We start from the raw sequence: 20,108 nt of genomic DNA, 5'->3' as shown, positions 1-20,108 counted from the left end.
GCCAACAGGAGGGTGAAGCTGGGAGGGCGTAACTTCCCACTCTGACCATTTGGATCTACAGTTGCTCCCAAGGTCTCCAATTTCTCATCTATTCAATGCAGGGAGCATGGCAACCTGCTTACAGCCCCTTAGGAAGATCTGAAGGGGACATGCGTGATACCTGACCCTTACTTTTCTGCTGGATTACCTATGCTGCACCCTCAATATCCCAACCACTCTAACAAACTCAGATGGGAGTCTCCCCCCACAATGCTAGACCAGTAGCATCTGTGGGGCCATCTGGAGCTAGAGGATTGAGTAAAGAGCTAGATAAGGTCAAACCTTGGCACAGATCATGAAAAACAGGGTATAATCCAAGAATAATTTTTATTTGACTTAAACTCTGGGGGTGACTGGCCCCAGCTGAGTTTTATGCACACATAACTAGTTGAGGGTGAGAACCAGCCTTGGACAAGTCAGGGAAAAGGCTGGTATGTCCCTCACAGGGGCAGCACAGCCATTCCTGTTACCACTGGCTTGGACTTGTGTTGGTTTGGACATATCATAAGTTAAGTCAGCACAAACTCTCCATGACATCAATGCGTGATACCAGCAAGCCCATTCCTGCTGGATTCCTGGAAAGAAAGCACGACTCAGTGGTGCTGAGAGATCCCACTACCTGCTGGCCTATTCCCCACCACCTTGGATGAGAAGGTTTAAATGGCAGGGCATATTGGTGAATGCTTGTAATTCCAGTGACTCAGGAGCCTGAGGCAGGAGGATCACCAGTTTGAGGCCAACCTCGGCAATTTAGCAAGACCATGTCTCAGAATAAAAATAGATAGACTGTGAATGCAGCTCAGTGATAGATCACCCCTGGGTTCAATCCCCATTACCTCAAAAAAAAAAAAAAAAAAAAGCCTAAGTTGCAACAGGCAAAAGCAAGTCAGACAGTGGGAGAACTTCCTGTTGATAGGTCAGGGACTCCTTTCAAACATATCCAGCTTGGCAGATCTGTCAGTGGATTCATTTTGTCAAGAAGCATTTGTTGAGTGCCTATTCTATTTACAGTGTTGCTACATTCACAAGCATTTCATCTTCAGCGCAAGTCTGTGAAATCATCTTTATTTTTGCAGTTGTTGTTGCTATCATTATTAAGAGCACCGTTACCCTCCTGCTGGGATTGTGTCTGTTGACTTGTTCTGGGTGGATGGCATCAAGACTGGCACCAGGGCTTCCTGCTCAAAGTCCATGCCTGCTCCCCTTGCCCCACCCGCCTTCCTGAAAACCTTGGGGAGGATGTCCTGCCCAGGGGCACACAGCCACCAACTACGCAGCGGAGTGTGAACACCTTCCCCGCTGGGTATTCAGGGTGGGAGACTCAAATTTATTCATTCAGCAGACACGGGGTTTGGGGATGCAGAGGTGAATAAGACATTATTCTTGCCAGCTCTCAGCAGACCTATTCAAATCTCCATTTCTCCACCCATGATGGATTCGGAAAATGTTCTTGATAAATTACCTTGAACTGAGTTATCACCATCCTCCTCCTTTTTTACGAGTGTCTACATTTTCAGCCATGAGTGGGCACATTATCCAAAGTCCCTTCGGCCAAGAGCAAAGAGTCCCTACCCTTTGTTCCAGCATTCTGTCATCCTCTCATTCAACAAATACAATGTCTACTGCATGTCAGGCACTGGGTTAGCAGCTAGGGATATGGCAATGAGCCAACAGACATGGCCCCTGCCCTTAAGAGTTTGCAGGTATTAGCCAGTTCTCCCCTCTTGCTCTGATGTATTCCCAAGGATTAAGGCGCCATGAACAGACATTCCAAGCATGGAATGTCTAGGGCACTGTGCTGGCCCATGACCAGCCCATCTTGTCTTCTGGGAATTATAGACCATAGGGAAGTGACCAAGGACCAGTTCTGTTTCTTTGGAAGGAGGTAAAGGACTGTCCCCCTCCCCAAACCTCCTGGCTCTTGACCCAACCTTTCCTGTGAGAATTGTCCCTGGTGGACAAACCATGAAGGGCCCCTAACGAGAGGCCTATTCTGCTCAACCTGGGCAAGAGGTGTGTTTTGTGGGCCCTGTTTCTCGGTGAAATTTGGTGGATGAAAGAATCAAGGACACTGGAGTTTGTCTCCTGGGGACCTCAGTCCCAGAACTGTCACTTCCTAGCTGTGTGATCTAGAACAAGTCATGAATATCTCCATGCCTGGGGTCCTCAGCAGTCAAGTGGCGGCCATCATCCCTGCCTTGTGGTCATGCTATGACAATCGAAAGAGATGTCTGTGGAATCTTCCAACACTTGACAGTAAGTGTATGCCCACCCTTACTTCAGAGGACTCTGACTTTCAACTGCTGAAGGACATAGTTACCTCTTGAATTGAGACACTGAAAAAAAGCTAGAGAATATTAATAAGTAAAGAAACCATGAAGTTCTATGCTGCTTGGCTGGAACAGTGGTTCCCAGAGTGGAGCCCCTCCACCATCAGCATCCACAACTTGATAGAAATGCAAATTTGTGGGCTCCATCCTGAAACTGGGTGAAAGTTCCAGCAGCCTGCCATAACAAGCCCTGCAGGCAATTCAGATGCCCAGAGTGTGGGGACCTCCAGGCTGGAGATCACAAACCATCTGTCACTGGACTGAATTCTTCCACAGATGTGTTCTGTTTGGCCTCTCTCATCAGCTGGAGCTGAAGCACAGCCAATCTGAGGAGCCACAGTGGCCTCCTGAAGAGGATCCTGTCTCATTTCCCCATTCTTTTCAGTGTCTCCTGGCTGGCCTCACTTATTAACTGCTTGGTCTTTTTTTTTTTTTTATTTTTTGCAATACTAGGGAATGAACCCAGTGGTGCTCCACCACTGAGCTACATCCCCAATCCTTTTTCATTTTGAGATAGGGTTTTTCTAAGTAGCCCAGGCTGACCTAGAACTTACGATCCTCCTGCCTCAGCCTCCTGAGTTGCTGGGATTATAGGCATGCGAGACCCCACCCGGCTGCCTGGTCAATGTAGGCGTCTGCATTTGCAGTCTGAACTCTGGGTCAGGAGCAAGTGTGGGTCCGTCTCCCAGAGAGCTTCTCTGTCTCAGCTGGTGCTGGACATCAGCCTGAGACACCTAGACACCCATCCTAGCAGGAAATAGGAGCAGGGTGGCCAGTTTTCTACTTCCTAAAAGCGGCAGTCAGGTCCTGCTGGTTTAGCTTCAGAATTTGGTTTGAAGTGTTGTGAAATCCCAACACATCACACACACCCACATTCAACAGTAAGTCCAAAAATACCCTCCACAGCCACATAGAGATTTCTACATTCCCCACTACCTTGGATTATCTGCCTCGCTGCTCTCTGCCACCCCCGCCTCTGGCACAGCTAATGAGCAGTGACTTTCTCCATGCTGGTGAGAGTGAGGGAGCAGAAGGGGCTGGTGACTCTGGTGGCCGCAGCAGTGAGAAGCTCAGCGGGGCAAGGAAATATCAAGGCAGGTGGGCTCCAGGAAGGACCCTGGAGCTGTGTGTCTTGGGGGGCGGAGCAGAATGGGTGTGGAGCCTGCAGCTGTCCTTGGAAGCTGGAATAGAGAATCCTGATCAAAGGCCCTGACAGCAGCAGGCATTCTGACCCCAAGAGATGAAGAAAATGAACCCAGAACCCAGCATGGACTAGGACACAGGGAGGAAGCTCTGTTCAGAGTGAGAGGAGCTGAGCTGGGCCGAGAAGCTTCCTTCTCCATAGAGTGAGCACCAAGCCTCCCCCTTTTCTTCCAGAGGGATCCATCTCTTCAGCAGCCCTCTATGGAGGTGGGAAGCAGGCTGGCTAAGAGCATGGGCCTTGGCATCCCGTATACCTGAGGGCAGATCCCGCCCTGCCATTTCCTATGTGACCCAGACAAGCCACCCAATCTCTCTGGGCCTCAGTTTTCTCATCTTCAAAAAGGCAGAAAAGCTTCTTTATTTTATTGGCATATGGTGAGGATAAAATGAGATCACGTTTATAAAACAATTAGCACACTGTCTGTCCTAGAAAAATGAATGCAATAAAGCCTAGATATAATTATAATTATTAGAGTGCATATACTGTGTATTTTCATCAGAAGTCCTGGTATCTGGGATTTGGCAAATGTGGGATCATTGTTGAGGACAAATGGAATCAGAAGGAAGCATTAATTAATGGGAAGGCTGAAAGCAGGGTTTCCTCAAAGAGACAGTGACCTCCCCTAAGACTTGAGGCCCAGAGCATTCATTGGGAACCTTGATAAACATTAGCTCATGCAGCAGAGAAGATGCAAGAACATCCTGGCAGAGGTGGGTACCAGACACTGCTGAGGTCACCAAGCAGTATGGCTGCAATAAAGTGACCCCCTGGCAATCTAGCTACCTTGGACAGAGAGGAGCTGTCTTGCCTGGAGCCGGGAGGAGGGACAGGGTTACCTCAGATCATGCCCATGTAAGGCATGATTAACAGCAGGGAGATCCAAATTGAACTGGTTTCCCCCTGCCCCTTTTTAACAAAGAATATATTCCCAACTGTGTTGGGAGGGTGGGGGGTGGGGTGCACATTAGAGGGCAAACAGCTGCTCCTCCTGCCTTTCCTGGGGCCTGGACCCTCACACCAGGACCACCATCTCTCTCTGATTCAGGTTTGTTGCCTCTGGGGAGACCAATCCTGAAAAAAGGGCCTGGGGTGGGGGATTAGCATTCATGCTTTTCTGACTCTGTCTAGCTGTATAAGTGGTTTAGAGGAGGATAAAGCAGACCAAAATGATCATAATTATGAGAGGGGAGAGGCACAGTCACAGAAGTATAATCCACATTAAACTGTAAAGGGGAGTTCCATGGCCTCCCAAGGCCCTTTCTACACTAATACTTTGTGAGTCTATGAACTTTAACGTTCCTGGGGGCCCATCTGGATAATCTGGTGACATGGAGACCAATTGATTTTTGGATTTACAGCTTTCCAGAAGAATATTTCTGGGCCTTGGAGGGGATCTGCACATTTCCTTGGAGAGACCAGGAGCGGGGAGATAAGGAGTGCAGGGAGGACGCAGATACAGACCAGCTGGAGTCAAAGCCACAGCCTTGGGTGGGTTGAGGGTTGGGTCTGGGTACCTGATTTCTCTGGCACACAGGGTGAGCTGGCAGAATCGGAGCCAAGTGAGAAGTGTGCAGTTTTGTCCTGCCGCCAGCCTGTCCTTCCCCTACCTCCTCTGCAGAGGCCCCCAGTGGCTGGTCTTAGGTCAGGTTCCTCAGAATCAGAGCCTGTGCCAGGACTCTTGTGCAGGTGACTGACTGGGGAGTGACCACATGAAGAAGCAGGTGCAGCACAGGGAGAAACTAGGCTGCCTGATTCCACCTGGAGCCCTGAGCATGACCTGAGCCACAGAACTCGTCACACCTGCATACATGGTGACATGGGGGGGGGCAGGGGGTTCTACTCTTCTATTCCCATGGTCCTTGGAGTGTTGTCTCCTGGGTGTGCCTGAGGAGAAGACCGCCTTAGGCTTCAGGCAGGCCTCTGGAGAAGGTTGCACAGACATGAACAGCCAACTTCGGCGGTGGCAGTGGAAGGGTGCCCTGGCCCAGGAGTGGGGAGCCGGGTGGGGTACCAACAGCACCTGCAACACTTGGTACCTCTCTTTCTCCTGTGAAATGGCACTCAAGATATTTCTTTCAAACTTTTGAAGATAGAATAGAGGCCATCAGTGAGGTGGCTGGGAAAGGGAAATCTACGCTTCCTGGCTACTCTGTACTCGACGAGATTGTATTCCAAGGTGAATAATTCCTGAGATGATTCTTCCAAGACTGATCACTCTTAAAGCCTTATTATAATGATCATTTTACGCTGAGTATTCATACTGACTTGATTCTACAATGGCACTGTGAAACAGGCCTTATTATTACGATTCCTCCTATATAAAACTGGCTCAGAGTGGCCAAGTGTTTACTTGAGGTGACTCACCTTGTCAAAGCAGTCCATGTCTAATAGTGAAATTTCAGACCGTCCTGTAGACATCTAGGCACTATTTTCTGGGGTCGGGGCGGGGGCTCTGAGGGAGCTCTTCTCTGAGTTGCCCTTTAAGTCGTCAACCTCTTGGCACCCTTCCCAAGCATGTCTCTCAAATGGAAACATTTCTCAAGTGCCTTCAGTGTTCCAGACACTGGTAGATTCTGGGGCTTAAAAAGGATGGTGATGTCTGTACCAGGGGGCTTAGAATCAAACCAGGGAGCCAGCTTTGAGGCCATCAGGGAGGTATGATTAAGTGCCCCATTAAGAGGGTTGGTGGGCATCACAGGAACTGGGGAATTGGGGTGGGGGAACTTCTGCAGGAGAGACTGTTCCAGGATGGCTGGATGTCTAAGAAGGGTAGGTCTTGAATCAGCTGGATTCAAGGTAGCTTCTAGAGTTCCTTCCTACCAGCTGGTAATCACTGGGACACCTGTGCCAAGAAGTGGCACATCCTTCCATTCATGAATTTATTCATACAAACCTGTGCTAACTAAACTCCCACTGCACAGCAAGCTCTGTGTTTGGTGCCGGGGTGGCAAAACTGAGGGGCCTCCCTCAGACCTCCACTGCCCATGCTGAGGTCCACTTTGCTGTCCTTATATCCAGGGTCTGCACATCCCAGGGCTCCAGTCTTGGCTCACTGTCTCAACAGCATGAGGATATTCCGTGACTCTCTTGGTTTGACTCCTGCCTTCTTTCATGGTTAAATCCTGGCTGCTGCTCAAGACATCACACTCAAATGCAAGGCAGAAGGTAGAGAGAGGAAAGCGATTGATGCCCACTAAACCTATTCTCTCCTAAGGATGGTCATCACCTTCCCTGAATATACAGAAGATCTTGGCTTATTCCTCACTGGCCAGAACATGCACATGAGCACCGATGACTGCAGAAGAGACTAGGGAGACCAGAGTCCCACCAGGGGTAGGAATGTGGCCCCTCTGTGTGACCAGGGGTTTGTTATCGAGGACAATGGAGAATAATATCATAGAGGCAAGCAGCAGTATTAGCCACAGGAGAGCTGTGGACTTCCTTGTACAAACCTAGGCACCAAGCCTCTGGCCCCAGCTCCTGCCCAAGAAACTTCTGGGATAATCATCGTCCCTCTTGCTGAAAGATAAACTTGCTTCTTCCTAGCCTGTTCTCAGAGAACAATGCTACTGTCCTCTTGTCCTTCAGCACAGAGGGACTAAGCCCAGGCCCCTCTCCATCCCTCCCCTGACTCAGCCAGGAATCAGTTCTCCTGGTTTCTGCTCAGCTTACCCACCGTGGAGCCCCCTAGGAAAGTTAATGGGAGGGAGAATGAAAGCAGAGGAAGGGTGTTAATTAAACACCAGATGTTTAACTCTGTTAATTAATGGCTCTGTCACCCTGACTGGCATCAGCCTTCTCCTCTCCATCTCCCGTACCTTACCATTCTCTCCACCTCGGGAGGGCCTGGAGTTGAAAGCTGAAGAGCCTGAGACCAGTGGAGAGTGGGAGGGGGGGGGAAATAAGCCAGGGAGACCCTCCAGAGCACCTCCATTGCCCAGGAGGGAGGTGTGGACACACTAGCATATTGGAGTGGGAACAGAGAAAAGGACCATTGGGAGACAGATAGACATCTAGAGGCCCAGACAGACATGTTTTATTTGGCGCCTGTAAGGATTTCAAAAAATGCAAATGGTCGCCAGCATTTAAACATGAGGGAATTTGATGCAAATCCAGATGTGTGGATTTTCTATAAGAATGGACAGGCCTGGGTCTGTGTCCTCACAATAATCAGCTGGAGGAGGGGGCTGCATGGCCCCCACCCCATCTGCTTGGCTCCTGTGTCACCTGCCAGTCCTGAGGACATCAGAGTTTGGAAACCACTGTTGAGGGTCAAGTTACTTACAGGACTTGACAGTGGACGGGGGGTGGGAGATGCAGGCCAGGAGAACCTAGGAACACTGTGAATCCTGACCCCAGAGAGGGTTGTAGGGCCACTGGCAGAAGTGGGAAAGGTGGGAGGAGCAGGTGAGAGCACAGAGATGACAAATTCATGTGGGGCAGGCTGTACCAGTAATGCCCACGTGCCTGACACTGAGATGGAGGTGGCCATGTGGTCTAGAGTTCTCCAGAAAGAGGGGCTGGGATCTGTGTAGCTGATGGAGCAGGGGAAGTGAGAGCCCTGCCTAGAGTGTGGACAGATGGGGGCTGAAGCCACTCAAAAGGAGCCAGGGCGAGAGAAGAGGGAATGGAGAAAAGAGCCTTGGAGAACCACACATTGGGGAGGAAGAATCAGAAAGGAAAGTTAGGGCCAACAGGGAGGTTGGAGGGGACCTGGACATATGATGGCAGAGAAGCAGGCAGAGGGTCCACTAACTACCTCCTGGCACTTTTCTCTGCGTCACCTGTTTTGAAGCACGAGTAGTGTTTCCAGAACGACATGTGGCCAGGGAAGTCAAACGTGGCCAAAGCCCTTATTCTGTGCCCTGGGTTTCTTCTTCCTCCTTCCCCACCGCAGCTGGCTCCCCAACAAGACGTGAAGTCAACCACTCCATCGTGGCATTTTACCTCTTCCTGGAGTCTTAGCCCTAAAAACTAAGCTTTGTCCCTAATTGAAAGTTTCAGTATCACCCCAGAAACGGCCACTAGGAAAGCCACCTCCCTGAATGTTCTGTGTTCACACCCCATGAGCGTGAGTGTCAGACTGCAGCTTCTGTCGCTGACACGAACATGAAACTCCTTGTTGCCTTGAAAATATCTCCTGTCTATGGAGAGGCCAAAGAACAGAGGACTTTGGAGCGAGAGAGTTCTGGGCCAGCTCCAGACTCGGTTTCTTGATAGGACCTGTCCCTCACTTCTCTAGCCTTGGTTTGTTCTCATGTGAAGTGAGTGTAGGAATGCCCAGAGGAATTAGTGGGATGATTTCCACGGGTGTGCTTGTGTGTGCACCCATGTGCGCGGAGCCCGTCTCCCAGTCGGTGGTTCCTTCCGTCTCCCGGTGACACCGGCAGCACAGAAGGCAATCAGCAGATGTTACTGGTCTCACTTCATTTCCATAGATTTACAAGCATCCCTTTATGTGTTACTGAAAAATCGGGTGCAAATCCTATTTTAAGAACACAGTGCAACTTGTTACTTGGAGAATGCTTTGGAAAATCCTTTGGGGAAGTGAATAATGATCACCCTTTGGAATAACTCTCGTGCGAGTGTTCATGAATTTTTGGTTGCAGTGTGGTTCACCTGTAAGGCCTCTCCTATAACCTCCCCCTTGTGGCAGTCCCTTCCCCACGGGACAGACTGTCTCACTTTCCTGTGCCTGTTATTTCTGCATCTCTGGTCCTCCCTCTCCCTCCACCCCCTCAGGCTGCACATCCACGTTCCCTGATTGTTCCCTCCACTGTGGCCTTTTCTCCTCTCTGTCACCATGTGACTTAACTTGCTGGGGACGGTTATCAACCACTGCTCCTCCTTCTCAGAAATTCAGGCACAGATGACTCTCTGGATGCCAGAAAGGTGTTTACCCTGGGGTTTGAGACCTGTGGTGGGTGTGGCAGGCAGAATAACAGCCTCCAAAGAGGTCCCCAGCTTTATCCCCGGAACCGTGAATATGTCACCTTACATGGCAAGAGAGACTTCTGTGGATGTGATTCCATTAAGGACCCGGAGGTGGAGGGGTTTTGCTGGATGAACTGGGTGGGCCCCGTGCAATCCCATGGGCCCTCACAGTGGCAGGCTTCCTCCGTTGTGGTCCCAGGGAGCCAGAGCTTAGCTAGGGGAGAAGGTTAGAGAAAGGCGATGCTCCTGGCTTTGATGATGGAGCATGGGCGGCCTCTGGAAGCTGGAGAAGAGAAGGAGAGGGATCCCCTCCTAGAGCACCCAGGTAAGTGAGCTGCTGGCAGCACCTTGCCTTCAGCCCTGTGAGCCCCGGGGCAGACTTCTAGCCCCTGGGACTGTAAGATAATAACGTGGGCTGTCGTAAGCCGCCAGGTCTATGGTAATTTGTGTCAGCAGCAACAGGAAAGGAATCCAGTGGCAGCCTCCTGCTCCATCAGGCAGCCCTGCTCACACCTGTCTGTGTCTCTTGTGCCTGCCTCATCACACGGCCATGGATTCTAGAGTTCTCCCTCTTCAGTGGGTGGTTTCAGCCTCTCCTGGGCCTTGTCTTGGACGCCCATAGCTTCACTCCGTCTCCTAATGCCCCAGCTAGATGGTCAAGGTGGGGATGGGCAGTAAAGAGCTGGCTTCACCCACTGGTCAGGAGTCAGTGCCCACAGAGGGAGGGCAAGGGGCTGGCAGTGGGTGAAGGACTGAGTGAGAGCAGAAAAAAGACCCCGTCATCTACGGGTCATTAGCACACCTCCAGGGATCTCAGCCCAGTATATTTTAAGAGCTCTTCTTAAAAGTTGATTTACAGTATATATACATATACTAAATATATATGTATAGTATAGTAATGAGATATATATATATATACACACACACACGTATATAATAAAATTTGTCATCTTAGCCATTTTAAAATTCAGTAGTTGGGAACACTCATTGTTGCGTAACCATCACACCATTCATCTCTAGAGCTCTGTTTATTCTGCATAATGGAAACTCTACACCCGTCAAACCATAACTTCCCCTGCCCCCAGCACCTGGCAATCACCATTCTGCTTTCTATCTCTATGGATTTGATACCTCATATAAGTGGAACCGCACAGTAGTAATCTTTCTATGACTGCTTTCTTTTACTTTCTGTAATGCCTCAAGTTTCATCCAGGTTGTAGCATGCGTCTGAATTTCTTCCTTTTTGTGTGTGTGTGTGTACCTGGGATTGAACCCAGGAGCACTTTACCACTGAGCCACATCCCCCGTTCTTTTTATTATGTTTTATTTGAGAAAGGGTCTCACTAAGTTTCATAGAGCTCACTAAATTGCTGAGGCTAGCTTTGAACTCACCACCCTCCTACATCTACCTCCCAAATCACTGGGAATACTGTGCACCACCACACCCAGCTAATTTCCTCCTTTTTTAAAGGCCGAATAATATTCCACTGTACATTTATACCTCATTCGTTTATCCATTTATTTGTCCATCTCTTGGGGGATGCTTGGCCTTTTGACTATCATGCATAATGCTGCTATGGAGGTAGCTATCTCTTCAATATTCTGCTTTCAGTTCTTCTGGATACAAATCCCAAAGTGGAACTGCTGAATCATAGGATAATTCTACATTTAATTTTTTGAGTAACTGCCATCTGTTTTACCTGGTGTCTCTACCAGGTAAATTTTACACTCCCATCCACCCGTTTGAACTGCTAAGGGTACTTCAGTGGCATGAAGGACATTCATAGTGTTGTGCCACCACCCATCTCTTTTGGAGCTCTTTGGATGATAGGACTAGCTCTCTGGACATTGCTCAGGGAATAGAAATGGCCCCCCCCTGCGAAGGTTCACGTTGAGTGAGGGAGTCTTCCGGGAAACTCAGGAAAAGGCAGGCCTGTCACTGGATTTGCATCTGTTTCTGAGCTGTAGGCATGTTTTCAAAGGCAGTTTCCATTTTACACAGCCCCGGAATATCTGATAGCAGAATGTTTTCGAGGCGAGCCTGCCCCGTGGGGAGGAGGCAGGAGGCCGCTCTAATGAATAGATAAGCGGGTGTGTGTTTGGCAACGTCCTCAGCATTTAATTCCAGTAATTAAAGTAGGCAAGTCTCCTTTGTTTTCTTTTCCTTGCAAAAACAATAAAGTATTACAGAACATTTGGGAAACGGGAAATGAAACCATTCTCATCATCATATCACCTTGGTGGCACCCACCGCCGTGCCCATCTGTGCAAGGCAGGAACCACTCACGCTCTTCACCTGGTTCAGGCCACACTGCAGCTGTGCAAGGCCTGGCCTGGCAGTGGCCCTCGGCCATGTCCTTTCCTCATCAGGTGTGTCCCTGCACCTTTGGTGCTCCTTCCTGCACAGGCCCGTCTTCTCCTACAAAGCTGTCCTCAGGACGTTTACACTCGTCTCTTTTCCCAAGTGAGGGGAACACTCCCTGTGTGGTCTTGATTTTGATTTCAGTTCTGACCTTTAGTCCCCATGTCCTGTTCAGAGAAGCGACTCTGGGCTCCATGGTCAGGAGTGCAGAGTAACTGTAGAGAGTGCTCTGGAGAGTTCATCTCCTGCAAGGATCCCTGGGGTGGCCCAGGCTCCACTCCCAAGGTTTTGTGTCTGTTAAAGCTGTTTTCTGAATGGCGGAGTCCTGTGTGGTATGCTGAGACCAACTCTGGGTTTAGATCTACCAGTTTGACTTTTTGTTGTTGTTGTTGTTGTTGATACTGGGGATTGAATCCAGAGGTGCTTAACCACTGAGCCACATGCCCAGCCCTTTTTTAAGATTTTATTTTGAGACAGGATCTCACTGAGTTGCTTAGGGCTTCGATAAATTGCTGAGGCTGGCTTTGAACTCATGATCCTCCTGCCTCAGCTTCCTGGGCTGCTGGGATTACAGGCAAGCGCTGCCAGGCCCGGCCAGTTTGACCTTTTGCAAGTAACTTAACTGGTTCGTGCCTCAGTTCCCCATCCACAAAATGAGGATGTCAGTAGTACCTGCCTAATCCATGGGGTTCTTGTGGATTAAAATGACAGACAACACAGAGTACCAGTTAATACATAATAACATGGTTGTTGTTATTACTTAGTCTCAGCTCTGCCACTAGTTTCCTATCTAATCTTAAACTGGATATTCTCTCCAAAGTCTCAATTTCTTCAATTGCGAATGGCCCGGTAAGAGCCCTTCTTGTTAAACTTTCTATAATCACATTTTTCTTTTATCTCCCACCTCCCCCCCTTGTCCCTTTGGGTTTAATTGCACTCAGAAAGGTGTGGGTGCGACTGCAGGAAGGACTTCCAAAAACTGATGGGACAAATGCATAACTTGGAAGTTTCTAGGAATGTATAGAAGAGGGGAAAAGCCCAGCCCCCACCCTTAGCAGGGCCCAGAATTCAGAGGCAGGAATGAGCTTGCCCCTGGGAAAGGGCAGGGGAAAGGCATCCCCACACCCTCACCCTCCAGGTTCCGGAGCTTTCTGAGCCTCTTCTACCCCTCCCCCATCTGGTCCCAACCTTCCCTCTGGGCCCCAGTCGGTCTAACTGGGAAGAAAAGAGGAAAATCCGTATCCAATCTGCTGTATTCAGAGCAAAGGGAAGGAATCTGCATCTCAATTTTATCTTTGTGCAGAGTTTGGTTAAACTTGGCCCCCCAAGTGGTGAGGGATGGGCCGGTGGGAAGATGCCTTCCCTGCCTGCCTTGGGAGAAGCCCTTGTGGGGACTTCCAGGGGCCCAGGCTTGCGTGGGGGAGGGAGGACGCCCCCATACCTTTTTCTGCTGCCAAACCACAGACGGATACATTCTTCGCCACTCTGGGTTTCCCCTCTATTTCCTCTTTTCTTTTCCTTTTCTTTTTCTCCCCCCTTCCCAGGAAAGCAGCCAAGTAGAGAATTTGAGTGGAGGCCAGGAGGGAGGGGTCCCAGAGAGGAGGACCTGCCTGAGGTCCTTTCCCCCAAATCTTCCTGGGTAGAGCTTGGGGTGGGGACCAGAGGAAGCATGTCCTTCACTCCTACCCACCCTGGGCCCTGGCTCTTGGGCCTGGGCTGGGGGTGGGCGGTCAGCAGGCTGGCTTCCACTCTGGACTCTGCCCTAGGCTGTCCATCGGGAACCTCTGGAATTTGTTTCTCCAGGGCCTCTCAGGATCTGGAAAAAGTGGCTCCCACAGTCTAAACTCACAGGAGGCTGATTTGCAACAGGAAGTCAGTTTAATAATTTGTAGCCAGAAAGTACTCTCCCTATGAAGAAAGCCCACTCAGGAAACCAAATTAAACTCCGAAGGCTGCTTGTAGAGACGTGGAGCCAGGGCTGTGGAAGGTGTCCACAGGACCAGGGCCAGTGTGTCCTTAGAGTGGAGTGGCCCGCACTATGGGGTTCACATCCCAGCTCCATTGTTCACTGGTGCTGGGACCTATGGCCAGTGCGGGCCCCCATCTCAATCACCTGTCTTTCTTCTCTGTCAACTGAGAATGATTAGCAGCTTTCTTTTTTTTTTTTTCATAGTTTTAATTGGCATATTATAGTTGTTCACAATGGTGGGATTTGTTGTTAACATTCGTACATGTTAACATAACAGAACAATATAACTTGGCCAATATCATTCCCCAGTATTTCCCCTTTTCCTCCCCTTCTCCCCCACCTCTTTTTTTCCTCTATTCTACTGATCTCTCTTTGATTTTCATGAGACTGCTCCCCCCTCAGCCGTTCTTTTCCTTTTTATCCACATATGATAGAAAACTTAGGACCCTTGACCTTCTGGTTTGGTTGATGTCATTTAATACAATGTTCTCAAGTTCCATCCATTTTCCTGCAAATGATATGATTTCATTCTTCTTTATGACTGAATGAAACTCCATTGTGAGCAGCTTTCTTACAAATTTGCCATGATATCTTGCAGGTCAAGAGCTCAGTACAGTGATAGGAGTGTGCTCAATCTGCTTTAGTCGTTTTTACTTGAACCCTTATCTTTAGGGTTATAAGTTGTCTTTTTTTCGTTTGGTAACATTATTTTTTTCCCTCTAAAAAGAGAAGAGGTCCTTTTTTGCTCTGGAAGGAGGCCTTCCTGTCAGCAGCAATTTGAGGGGTACTCCTGTTTCTGTCTGGGTACGGTTTCATGGCCAACACAGCCTCTGACCTGGGCCTCCAGTTCCCTTCTCCTTGCCTCTACGGGGCCCAGCCCTGCATCAGAGCTGGTGCATCCTCCAAAATGGGTACAAGAGATCTAGCCATGTTTTGAGTGTGACACTGGGCTCTCTTGAATGAGAAAGTGCCCAGTTCCAATTCGAGTGCCTTAGGACAAGCAGCCTACTCTACCCCTCCCTCCCAATACCTATTGCCATCTAACTTTCTAATGTTCAGACTTGACTGTGTCCTTCCAGTGTCCCCGACTCTCCCTGGGTCCTCCTGCACTGCAGGAAACAAACGAACAAGCAAAAAAAAAAACCCTCCGGAGCTTTAGATTTGTTCTTAAGTCTCACCATGAACTTGGCCCCAGTTTCCAGACTCTTCTCCCTCTGCTCGCATCGCCAGCTTCTGTGGATTATCTCAGGACATCCAGGGCCAAGTCTTTGCCCATGCTGTCCCCTCAGTCTGAATGTCCTTGGCCCTGGGCTGGAGAAGCAAGGCCCTGTTTGAGGTCTGCCTTCTCCTATGGGCATCTCAGGCCTCTTCCCCTCCGGCAGCCCTCTCACTTCCATTTCCACATGGCATCTTATATCCCATAGGACCCCCTCATCAGCTTCTCCTGCTGATCTTCCAATGCTTTGGCCTCACTGGGCTGTGAACTGCTGCAGAGCTGGGACCCCCGACCCCTCATTCCTCCTCATGCTGGAGGGGCCCTCTGGAAAGCAGGGGAGGGCATGGTTGTTCAAGGAGAGCCTATTGGGGGCCAGTTTGTGCTGTGGGGGGGGATACAGCGCTAACACACACTCTGAGTCTCTGTCTCCCTCATCCTTCACCGCAGCATGAAGGGCAGAGGTCCTCAAACTGGGCCTCCCGACTGGCCTGGCCTGGCGGTCTGCCCTTCCCTCGCTCTCCCTCACTATCCCTCTGAGACTTCACCCCTTCCCCGGGTTCCAGCCAATCCTCCTCTTACTGTCTGTGCCAGGAAAACAAGCCCTGGAGAAGTCCCAGAGCAGGCGAGCAGCCCTCCAGGGTGCCTGCGTTGGGGTGCCTTCTGTCTCACACAAGCACACGCCTCCCGTGCCTCCAGGCTCCGTTCGAGTGACCCAAAGCAAGGACCCAAGAAATTGGGACAGCAGCGTCAGCAAAGGCAAGAGAAGCTCTGGCCTAAGATTCGGGAAAGTGCTTTCCTCGTGTCTCAGGGTTTCCCAAAATAGCTGGAGTCAGCTGGTGCCGCACTGCCTTCCCCCACTCCCAGAGCACCCTGCCACCACCGTGCCAGTGACAAGCAGCCAGAGACAGAGTGAAGACAGACTGTGTCCCCTGTGACCCCAGGTCCCAGGTCACTGCCCCTGTCCTTCATGGACACACCATTAAACTATAAGCTCCTTGCAGGCAGGGAGCACGCTTTTGTCATTTGAGCCTCTCCCACCTCTGCTTCCCCACTGTATAGGGCCTGGCACATAGTAGGTGTTCAGTTCTCAGTGAAGTATCATAGAAATGAATGGTAGTTGGCTGAATGTTTTGTCTATACCAATCAACTTACAGGAACGGGTTCTATAATGGGCCTACTCTGCGCTTCAAAGCATTCTTTCTAAGGCAAGGAATTATTAGTCTTAGTCAGAGGTGATGACCTGAGACTTTTGCACTCTGGTTTTGCATTCTCCCAAGCTCGGGGCTTTCTGTTGTACTGTATAACCATCAGGAAAATTGGATGGCTTCTTGCTATGCTCTGCTGGTGGAGAAAGGGAGATTGTTTTAACATCAGATCAGGCACACTTATTAGAAATAGAAATTTTTATTTGTCTTAGGAATATTTGTATATTCTTATACTTATAATGTAAGTATAAGAAACCAAGCCGTACTTGGATAGAAATGGTGTTTGTCTAATGATAATTGAGACCTGAAAAAAATAGCGTTTAAACAAATGAGGGGTGTATTCATCTCTAGTAATACTAATGACAGTCGGCACGAACTTCAGGGCAGGTGCTATTCCAAGCTGTTCAACAAAATAATTTATTTAATCCTGCAACAACTCCTAGAGATGGGTGTTATTTCCCCCACTTTACAGACAAAGAAATGAGAGGCACCGAAATGCAGGGCTCATGGTAGAGCATGTGCTTAGCCTGCTCGAGGACCTGGGTTCCAAGCCCAGAATCAGGAAAGAAAAAATAAAAAAAGGAGTCAAGTCTGGGAAAGAAGTCTGGAGGTAGGCAGAGGAGACTGACTCTGTGTCATCAGGCGGCCTGCGTTTGCCTTCCTGCACCACCATCCTTCTCTGGAGGTTAAAGAGCACACGGCTAATGGAAACCCACACCCCCCTTGCAGCTTCCTCAGGCACTTCTCACCTTCCTCACTGGCCACCTCTGTCTGGAGGACAGGAGAGGTCTCCACAGGACACATGCCCTGCCCCTCAATGGTGAAGAGAGTGCTCCACAAAGGAGGGCGGCAAGAACACACGCACAAGAGGCAGCGCCCTGGCAAGTCCTGCTCAGATACAGCCCAGCTGGCTCAAGCAAGAACAGGACCTTCTCCCCACGGGCAGCCCTCTCACTTCCATGTTATCAGACCTGGAGGGGGTGGCTCACGCAAGTAGAATGTTGCCAGACCTCAGGAAAGGGCCAGAACCAGGAACTCAAGGCTGTCAGCATCCCAGACAGTTTCTCCCGTCTCCTGTCACCGGTCTCTACCTTCAGATTGTCCTCATCTACATGGCCTGTGGAAGAGGACCACCCTCCAGCTCCCTTCTAGTTTCTTTAGCAAAGACTGACTTGGGGTTGTGCTCCCAAATTGCTATGAGAGAGCACATGATTGGTCTATTTATATCACAGGCCTACCCTGCTGCATCAGCGTGGGGTGGGGATCACGTGGTACAGAAAAGACTGCTGAGGCCTACCCCTTTGGCCACAGACCCAGGGCAGATAATTTCCAAAGATGGGGAATTCTTGGAAGTTGAAAAGTCATCCCTACACATACGCACTTGCACACACACACATACACACACAACACACACACACACACACACAATCTAGAGCTTTGTCAGGCATAGTGGTGCATGTCTGTAATCTCAGCTACTCCAGAGGCTGAGGCAGAAGGATCACAAGTTCAAGTGAGACTCTGTCTCAAAAAGTAAGAAGGGGGGGGGCTGGGGATGTGGCTCAAGCGGTAGCGCGCTCGTCTGGCATGCGTGCGGCCCGGGTTCGATCCTCAGCACCACATACCAACAGAGATGTTGTGTCCGCCGAGAACTAAAAAATAAATATTAAAAATTCTCTCTCTCTCTCTCTCTCTCTCTCTCTCTCTCTCTCTCTCTCCTCTCTCACTCTCTCTTTAAAAAAAAAAAAAAAGTAAGAAGGGCTGGGGATGTAGCTCAGTGGTAGAGTGTCCCTGGGTTCAGTCCCCAGTACCAAAACAACAATAAAAATAAAATCCAAAAGGTCAGGCCTGGTACCACTCAGTGATGTGAGAATTGTCCACTCTTTTCTTAGGGTGTCCCCCAACCCGGGTTCTGCTGAAATCTGCTAAGCCGCCCGCCCTGGCTCACTGTGCTCTGGCCATCGGCACCCCACACTTCAGCCCCTTCCTAGCTGTTCTGCTCCTCTGACCCTGCTTCCCACCCCTCTTAGGGCTCACTGCCTCTCTTGCATGAGGGAAGGAGGTCCTTGAAGCAATGGCAAAATAGGTCCAAGTGTGAGTCTCCAGCTCCTGATGACGGGGACCCTGACCTGAGTGCAGGCTTTTCCTGTGGCCTGCAGCCTCTGGGTAACTCTGGGGTGTGCTGTGTGCATGTCCAGGTGCCTCTCTCTTTCTCCTCCCTCACCCAGAGGGAAGGTAACTGAGGAGAGGAGATCCCGGATCCAGGACCTGACCTTCTCCCTGCCCTGCCCCCATCATGTCCCCTGAGTCCCTTCTCTTCAGAAACAGCAGACAGACATGCTGTGCTGAGGCCCAGGTGGACACACTGATATTAATTTAGCAATTATTGATTCAGGAAGGACTTGGAGGACATATTTGCATAAACACCATAATGAAAATGGAACTTCTGCTGCAGGACTTAGGAGACTCAAGGAGGAGAAGGGGCCAAGGATGTTCTTTTAATTCACGCCCCTGGGCTCAGGATCTGGTCCCAGAGTGCCAGCCCTGTGTCTCCTAGGCTCTGTGGTAGTCAGACCTGGGTGGGAGGAAGGGAAGCCTGGGAGGGGAGAGTGGGGGAAGGGAGAGTGGGGGAGGGGAGGGCTGAGGATGATGAGGGAAGGCAGGTGTCTTGCCAGCTTAGATGTCCTTGGGGATTAATGGGAGAAAAGCCCAAGCCAAGATCTCAAAGGATGATATTTGAGTTCCTGATGATGTGCTGTATCAGAAGGCTCCCCGCAGGATGCAGATGGTGAGCTCACAGGGTATGGAAGCCCGTAGGGGACCATATAGGATGCTCACTGTGCAGTACCTGGGGCTGGTCACCCCGGGGGGTGGTACCACCCCTGGTTCTGAAGGGAAGGGGAGGGAGAGTTTGGGAAACCTGGAAGCACAGGAGCACATGGGAGCCCTGGCCTGAAGGGGACGTAGCCAACTCCCACTGCTTTCTCCTCCAGCTCCATTGGTCAAACCCAGATGGAGGAAAAGGAGGCCCGGATGCAGTCCATGCAGGGGTCTCTGGAAGGAGAGAGCAGACTTGGAGGTGCCCATGGAAGTATCCAGCCCATTGTCAAAGGGCCCAAGGGAACCCTCCCGTGTCCCCCTCCCGCCCGCAGCAGGTCAGCTCACACTAGTTGATTGCTCACTCTCTGTGGGGAACTGTTCTAGGTCTTTTAATGGCAGTGACTCCTGTAATCCTCACAGCTGCTGGTGAAATGGTTATTGTCATTATCATTCCCAATTTGGGGAAATTATGGCAGGGAGAGGTTACGTATTTTTCTCAGAGTCACACAGTTAGTAAGAAGAAGAGCTGGGATTTGACCTCAGGTTGTTTGGCTCCAGAAAGTTGCTCTTACCCTTTGGTACCCTGTTCTCCACTTCCTGTGGCCCTGTTTGAGAGGTCAAGGACCCGTGTTGGGGAAGAATTATGGTGGGCACCAAGGCTGAGACAGAAGAGCCAAACCCCATATGGCAAGAAGACTCTGCCTAGCACCAAGACAAACTCTGTGTGACAGTGTGAAAAAGTTTGGACTCAACTTCTCTGTGTGTCTACCGAGAGGAGTGGCCAGGCCCTTCTCGGGAGTGCAGAGAATGTGTGTGTTTGTGCCTGAGGATGAGGGGATCAAAGAGGGGTTATGGGAACTAATTCCTTGTGGGGTGCTAGACAGGGCAGGGTAGACCAGTTATGTCTGTCGTGATTTCCTTGAGGTCTTGCAGCAAGTCAAATGATGAATATCAACCCATTTCACACTCACGGGGAGCCTTAGGCAGGAGGAAAAGAATCTCACTGTTATTTTCCAGACCTGGAGGGAGGTA

The sequence above is a fragment of the Urocitellus parryii genome, chromosome 2, assembly GCF_045843805.1.
Source record: "Urocitellus parryii isolate mUroPar1 chromosome 2, mUroPar1.hap1, whole genome shotgun sequence".
In the NCBI taxonomy this organism is placed as follows: Eukaryota; Metazoa; Chordata; class Mammalia; order Rodentia; family Sciuridae; genus Urocitellus; species Urocitellus parryii.
This window is presented reverse-complemented; position numbering follows the sequence as displayed.